We start from the raw sequence: 8,580 nt of genomic DNA, 5'->3' as shown, positions 1-8,580 counted from the left end.
AATATTAATTGCACATGCCCTACGGGTTTCTGCTCAGATGTTGAGCATCATCAGGGGACTAGCACAAACTGCAGATGAATATTACAGTTATAATCATGCAATATTGTTATAGTGGCACCCGATACACAGTGCCTCCTATAAGAAAAAGGTAAAAAAATAGCACCCTAGGTCAGATGCTCATTATACGGTGTGTAGAATATTTTTTATGGCAGCGGCAATCAGATATGGCATTCCGGACAGTCCCGGTTTAGTTTCCATTCACAGTCGCCCGCCGCATGACCGTTATGAAGAGTCGTATGGAGCACAAACCCTCAGTGGCGGGGAGCCGTACTGTTAGTGTCGGCTGTGCTGTGCTCTCCTATCACACGATTGACCAGATGTAACCAATCAATGGGTCCATATTCAATGGACGGTACATTCTGCCAATCAGGTCCATTATCGGCATATCCCCTAGACCAGTGGTCTTCAACCTGCGGACCTCCAGATGTTGCAAAACTACAACTCCCAGCATGCCCGGACAGCCAACGGCTGTCCGGGCATGCTGGGAGTTGTAGTTTTGCAACATCTGGAGGTCCGCAGGTTGAAGACCACTGGTCTAGACCAATCATCTGTTTTGTATATCATAATCCCAGAGGTGCCACGTCAATGTGTTTCCTCCACCTATTTAGACATAACAACCAATGGTATAGCTGTGAATACGGACAACCCCCTTACCTTTTATATGTACCGATCCGCATTCCTCACACATTTTTGTCAAACAATTAGTTCCGGGTCAAAATTCCCGTCACTTCCTTGCCTGTGCGCAAGCGCACGGATTTGCAAACACAGTCCCTGCTGGTTAGGTCCATGCGCGAGGACTTAGCTTCAGAAGTGAAACTTCTTCGAGGCCGAATGCGCCTGCGCCGACACTTATCCCCGTCTGGGGGTTTACGGATCATATGCACGTGCGCAGGCACTTAGTCTCAGCGTCGCTATGTTTTATTATGTACACGGAGTGACTGACAGACCATATAAGGGGCAGCGAGCGAGGACATTGCAGATAAATGGATAAATATTTATGGTAAGGGAAGACTTGCTAATTAATAGTGAGGAGCGGCATTGCCCATATTCAAATTTGCGATATTTCGCAAATATAAAGACGAATAATCTTTCTATATTCGCGAATTTCGCATATTTGAGGAAGAAAACAGTGAGGGGGGGGGGGGGGGGGGTCAACTTTCCTATTGGTTGCTCGGGATGTTGATGATAACCTCTAACAAGTGGATTTGCATCATTCTAATTGGCCCACAAGTGAAAAGAAGGAATATGAATATATGCGGAAAAAAGTGAATATTTGTAATTTTCATATATATATAGCGAATATATTCACGAATTTGTGATATTCATGATAAAAATTTGAAATGCGAATATTCGCACCCAACACTACTAATTGAAGGGGTACTCCACCCCAAGACATCTTATCCCCTATCCAAAGACTTGCATTGAGGGGGCGGGGCGTGACGTCACACGGGGGCGGAGTCGAGACGTCACGATCTTCCGTCCCCGTGGTCGGGAGCCAGGGTGCTGCGTGCTATATTGCGGGGGTCCCCAGCGATCAGACATCTTATCCCCCTTCCTTTGGATAGGAGATAAGATGTCTAGGGGTAGAGTACCCCTTAAATAGAACTTAACTAATGGGATGAGAATAAGGAATACATAATAAATACTTTAGGGGCATATATATAATATACAATATAAGCGTCAATAGGTATAGAAAAAAAAAAAGTAAATTAACACTCAACTTACAAATGATTAATAATGTATACATTACTGCAGCACTTACCCTATACATATGTCACTCGTAATGAAATAACATAAATAACACCCCAGACTCAAAAGTGCAGGTACGGGGCGGGGGGGGGGGGGGGGGGGGGGGAATACAAGTAAAATGTATATATATATATATAAGTGTAAAATACTGCTGGCCGAGGATACATATGGATTCTCACAGACCAATATATGTAAGGTGAGTCCATAGGTAAGTATTTTGTGAGATATTCATACCAGATGCCATCTGTGGGAGGACTTTCTATTACACAGAGGGTCAGGTTCATGTTGGAGGACTAATAACAACCGTCCAAATACCTCAAAAATCATTAAATGGGCGCTGTCAGGTACAAAAACTTTTGATATGTTGTAAAGCATTTATATATAATAGTATAACCAATAGGTTTTACAATCGCTTTCATTAGAACATTTTCAGTATGTCATAGTGAAAAAGCCAAAGAACTGCCCCCCCCCCCCCCCCCCCCGCCTGCTTGGACACATACTACTCCTGCTGTGTCCATGAGTCATCCCCTATGTCATGGACACACTTCCTTGATTGACAGCTGTGAGTGCAGGGCTCCTCCCACTGTCATCTTGTGTCCTGCTACTGTCAGTGAGGACATGCTGGGAGTTGTAGTTTTGCTAATGCTAGGGGAGATGTGAGCAGATAGCTAACTGAGGGAGGGGGCGGAGACCTGCACAGTGAGGCCACACCCCCTCCCTTTGAGAGGAATTCAGACTAGGGAGCTAAATTAAAAGTGTAATAAAAAAAAAGAAATAAAGGAGCTAGACACATAAAAATTAGATGTACATGGTCAGGATTAGGTACTGAGTGCTGGATATTAAAGATATGAATAAATAAAAATGTTGTTGGATCTGACGGGTACGATTTAATAACTAAATAGATATCCAGAAAAGAATGTATCATGAGAACCTAAGTAATATACAAATGGTAATCAAGAATTAAATGAATGATCATAATAACCAAAAACATGTTAGATGAAGACTTTCATCCACACTAGACACTGGTGGTGGTAGATGGATACAACGAGAAAGCGAAGATGAGATTTATCAATTCACAAGAAGGCAGAGAAGCCTTCATTAAGGCCATTTCATTATTATTATTTACACGCGCATAGTCATTAGTGTGCGGAGGGCTAGTCACCATGCTAAGCAGTAGTATAGGGATTTGATGCGCTGCTTGTAGGCTGAAGGGGACTGCAGCGCTGCGGACACATGATGTTGTGCGTCTGCGTCGGCTTTGGGTGTCTAGCCAGTTCAATGTTGACAGAGGATATTTCTTGCTGTTTTCTTGTTTTTGAATGAGGGGCTCCTGCGCTGGCTGGGGTCTCCTCGCTGTTCTAGTGATCTATGAATTGTTACAATGGCCGGTGAGTGGACGAGTGGACATGTCCATCACTTGTTCTAGTGTTTTTTTCTTTTTTCTCTGCTATAAATACCCTGTGTGTCTTTTAACCTGCATATGCCATTTTAACATTGAGAAAGAGACAGTGCTAGTCACGAAACGCGTTTGTTTGTTGGCTTAATAAATGTACTGTAAAATCTTTGAACACGGATTGCGCCATTGAAACCCGGATCCTTTTTTGAAGTTTTTTCTACCATTGTATCCTTTGATCAGCATGGGTTTCCCCATCACCGATACCCGGGTGGCTGCACTGTGCCTACACGCTATAAGAGGTGGATGTGCCTAACACACAACCCCAAAAGGTGAGCATAACCGCCTCATTACTGCATTCAGCACTGTGTTTTACTGTATCAGACGTACTATCCCATAAGAAGCTCTGCTGTCTTTTGCACAGATACAGCCCTCCTGTACAGAGTATGAGAGGAGAATGGGCGGCGGCGGTGACCCGTCCGAAGAATCCATTTGCCTACTTCCTATCAGACGACTGGGATGCAGATCCCTTTGGTATGCTGCCACCACCTAGAGTCAGAGGTACCGTCCAGGAGGAAGAGGTTTCTGCACAAGTCATCGACAGATGTGGCCAGGCCTACTCCTGTGGTCAAGGAGGTTTGGTCTAATCAGCAGGCACCAGATAAAGTGCCTCAGCCTACTTCTGTGGTCAAGGAGGTTTGGCCTAATCAGTGGGCACCAGATAAAGTGCCTCAGCCTACTCCTGTGGTCAAGGAGGTTTGGTCTAATCAGCAGGCACCAGATAAAGTGCCTCAGCCTACTCCTGTGGTCAAGGAGGTTTGGCCTAATCAGTGGACACCAGATAAAGTGCCTCAGCCTACTCCTGTGGTCAAGGAGGTTTGGTCTAATCAGCAGGCACCAGATAAAGTGCCTCAGCCTACTCCTGTGGTCAAGGAGGTTTGGCCTAATCAGTGGGCACCAGATAAAGTGCCTCAGCCTACTCCTGTGGTCAAGGAGGTTTGGTCTAATCAGCAGGCACCAGATAAAGTGCCTCAGCCTACTCCTGTGGTCAAGGAGGTTTGGCCTAATCAGCGGACACCAGATAAAGTGCCTCAGCCTACTCCTGTGGTCAAGGAGGTTTGGCCTAATCAGTGGGCACCAGCTAAAGTGCCTCAGCCTACTCCTGTGGTGAAGGAGGTTTGGCCTAATCAGTGGACACCAGATAAAGTGCCTCAGCCTACTCCTGCAGAGGAGGTTTGGCCTAATCAGTGGACACCAGATAAAGTGCCTCAGCCTACTCCTGTGGTCAAGGAGGTTTGGCCTAATCAGCGGACACCAGATAAAGTGCCTCAGCCTACTCCTGTGGTCAAGGAGGTTTGGCCTAATCAGCGGACACCAGATAAAGTGCCTCAGCCTACTCCTGTGGTCAAGGAGGTTTGGCCTAATCAGCGGACACCAGATAAAGTGCCTCAGCCTACTCCTGTGGTCAAGGAGGTTTGGCCTAATCAGCGGACACCAGATAAAGTGCCTCAGCCTACTCCTGCAGAGGAGGTTTGGCCTAATCAGCGGACACCAGATAAAGTGCCTCAGCCTACTCCTGTGGTAAAGGAGGTTTGGCCTAATCAGCGGACACCAGATAAAGTGCCTCAGCCTACTCCTGTGGTCAAGGAGGTTTGGCCTAATCAGCAGGCACCAGATAAAGTGCCTCAGCCTACACCTGTGGTCAAGGAGGTTTGGCCTAATCAGTGGACACCAGATAAAGTGCCTCAGCCTACTCCTGTGGTCAAGGAGGTTTGGCCTAATCAGTGGACACCAGATAAAGTGCCTCAGCCTACTCCTGTGGTCAAGGAGGTTTGGCCTAATCAGCGGACACCAGATAAAGTGCCTCAGCCTACTCCTGTGGTCAAGGAGGTTTGGCCTAATCAGCGGACACCAGATAAAGTGCCTCAGCCTACTCCTGTGGTCAAGGAGGTTTGGCCTAATCAGCAGGCACCAGATAAAGTGCCTCAGCCTACTTCTGTGGTCAAGGAGGTTTGGCCTAATCAGTGGACACCAGTTAACCCCTTAAGGACTCAGCCCATTTTGGCCTTAAGGACTCAGACAATTTAATTTTTACGTTTTCATTTTTTCCTCCTCGCCTTCTAAAAATCATAACTTTTTTATATTTTCATCCACAGACTAGTATGAGGGCTTGTTTTTTGCGCGACCAGTTGTCCTTTGTAATGACATCACTCATTATATCATAAAATGTATGGCGCAACCAAAAAACACTATTTTTGTGGGGAAATTAAAACGAAAAACGCAATTTTGCTAATTTTGGAAGGTTTTGTTTTCACGCCGTACAATTTATGGTAAAAGTGACGTGTGTTATTTATTCTGAGGGTCAATACGATTAAAATGATACCATTATTATATACTTTTATATTATTGTTGCGCTTAAAAAAAATCACAAACTTTTTAACCAAATTAGTACGTTTATAATCCCTTTATTTTGATGACCTCTAACTTTTTTATTTTTACGTATAAGTGGTGGTATGGGGGCTCATTTTTTGCGCCATGATCTGTACTTTTTTTTGATACCACATTTGCATATAAAAAACTTTTAATACATTTTTTATAATTTTGTTTTTAATAAAATGTATTAAAAAAGTAGGAATTTTGGACTTTTTAAATTTTTTTTCGTTCACGCCGTTCACCGTACGGGATCATTAACATTTTATTTTAATAGTTCGGACATTTACGCACGTGGCGATACCAAATATGTCTATAAAAAATGTTTTTTACGCTTTTTGGGGGTAAAATAGGAAAAAACGGACGTTTAACTTTTTTATTGGGGGAGGGGATTTTTCACTTTTTTTTTACTTTTACTTTTACATTTTTTTACATTTTTTTTTTACACTTGAATAGTCCCCATAGGGGACTATTCATAGCAATACCATGATTGCTAATACTGATCTGTTCTATGTATAGGACATAGAACAGATCAGTGTTTTCGGTGATCTCCTGCTCTGGTCTGCTCGATCACAGACCAGAGCAGGAGACGCCGGGAGCCGCACGGAGGAAGGAGAGGGGACCTCCGTGCGGCGTTATGAATGATCGGATCCCCGCAGCAGCGCTGCGGGCGATCCGATTGTTCATTTACATCGCGAACCGCCGCAGATGTCGGGATCTGTATTGATCCCGGCACCTGAGGGGTTAATGGCGGACGCCCGCGAGATCGTGGGCGTCAGCCATTGCCGGCGGGTCCCTGGCTGCGATCAGCAGCCGGGATCAGCCGCGCATGACACGGGCATCGCTCCGATGCCCGCGGTTATGCTTAGGACGTAAATGTACGTCCTGGTGCGTTAAGTACCACCTCACCAGGACGTACATTTACGTTCTGCGTCCTTAAGGGGTTAAAGTGCCTCAGCCTACTCCTGTGGTGAAGGAGGTTTGGCCTAATCAGTGGACACCAGTTAAAGTGCCTCAGCCTACTCCTGCGGTCAAGGAGGTTTGGCCTAATCAGTGGACACCAGATAAAGTGCCTCAGCCTACTCCTGTGGTCAAGGAGGTTTGGCCTAATCAGTGGACACCAGATAAAGTGCCTCAGCCTACTCCTGTGGTCAAGGAGGTTTGGCCTAATCAGCGGACACCAGATAAAGTGCCTCAGCCTACTCCTGCAGAGGAGGTTTGGCCTAATCAGTGGACACCAGATAAAGTGCCTCAGCCTACTCCTGTGGTCAAGGAGGTTTGGCCTAATCAGCGGACACCAGATAAAGTGCCTCAGCCTACTCCTGCAGAGGAGGTTTGGCCTAATCAGTGGACACCAGATAAAGTGCCTCAGCCTACTCCTGTGGTCAAGGAGGTTTGGCCTAATCAGCGGACACCAGATAAAGTGCCTCAGCCTACTCCTGTGGTCAAGGAGGTTTGGCCTAATCAGTGGACACCAGATAAAGTGCCTCAGCCTACTCCTGCAGAGGAGGTTTGGCCTAATCAGCGGACACCAGATAAAGTGCCTCAGCCTACTCCTGTGGTCGAGGAGGTTTGGCCTAATCAGCAGGCACCAGATAAAGTGCCTCAGCCTACTCCTGTGGTCAAGGAGGTTTGGCCTAATCAGTGGACACCAGATAAAGTGCCTCAGCCTACTCCTGTGGTCAAGGAGGTTTGGCCTAATCAGCGGACACCAGATAAAGTGCCTCAGCCTACTCCTGTTGTCGAGGTTTGGCCTTGTGGTGTCCCAGTACCGCATTTCATACGGTACTTATTTATCTATGGGTCCCCGTAGCCAGAGTCCCTAGGACTTAGTAACCTCTGTTAGTCAGTCCGCCCCTATTATAGTATATAGATTTCTAATTCGTCCATAGAATAATGTATATAGTATTATTTCTGTATATTAATGGTTAATTACCTGTTTCTATTAGCGTTGCAGGACCTGCGTGTCATGTGACAAGGTGAACTCTATGGTTTTAGCTTAAGGACCTTTGGAGGCCCTCTTACGTCAGTAATCCCATCACACCATGTACTGGTGAATGGCAGACGTTCGGACCAATCAAAATCTCCACGCCCCCTGCCCATATAAGGGAGCGGCGGCCATCTTCTCGCTCTCTTTTCTCCTGGCTCTTGATGAAAGAAGACCTATATCGCAGTAATCGCAGTGAGTTAGGCCTGAGCCTTGCGGCAATGGCTGAATGATCTAAATTATAGAGTGTGTCATCCCCTAAGCACTCTGCAGTATCACCGGACCCAATATTTCCCCTAAGTCTGGATGGATCTGCACATCATTCCCTAAATTCACAGACTACAAGTTTAATGCAAGGTCCGCAACTTCTGCCAGTCGCTAAGCAACCTAAGAACTGTTATATGAGACTGTTAACACTCATTGGATATTGCAATCACTGCAGTAAAGTTATTCAAGTTCAAGTTAAATCTGCTTGTGGACCTTCAGTCATTTCATTGCACCTATCGCTTCTGGGAAGGGCGGCGATAGGCCGGCACATTGATTCAGCATACCAGTCCTCACCCTGGCGTCACGAGTGACTGCGTTAATATTAACCCCTCATATACCAACACCATACCATCCCTACCATACACCCCCCAAGGGCTACCACAGCCTAATCAGTGAACACCAGATAAAGTGCCTCAGCCTACTGCTGCAGAGGAGGTTTGGCCTTATCAGTGGGCACCAGATAAAGTGCCTCAGCCTACTCCTGTGGTAAAGGAGGTTTGGTCTAATCAGCGGACACCAGATAAAGTGCCTCAGCCTACTCCTGTGGTAAAGGAGGTTTGGTCTAATCAGCAGGCACCAGATAAAGTGCCTCAGCCTACTCCTGTGGTAAAGGAGGTTTGGTCTAATCAGCAGGCACCAGATAAAGTGCCTCAGCCTACTCCTGTGGTAAAGGAGGTTTGGCCTAATCAGTGGA

Source organism: Hyla sarda, unplaced genomic scaffold (assembly GCF_029499605.1).
Source record: "Hyla sarda isolate aHylSar1 unplaced genomic scaffold, aHylSar1.hap1 scaffold_339, whole genome shotgun sequence".
NCBI lineage: Eukaryota > Metazoa > Chordata > Amphibia > Anura > Hylidae > Hyla > Hyla sarda.
This window is presented reverse-complemented; position numbering follows the sequence as displayed.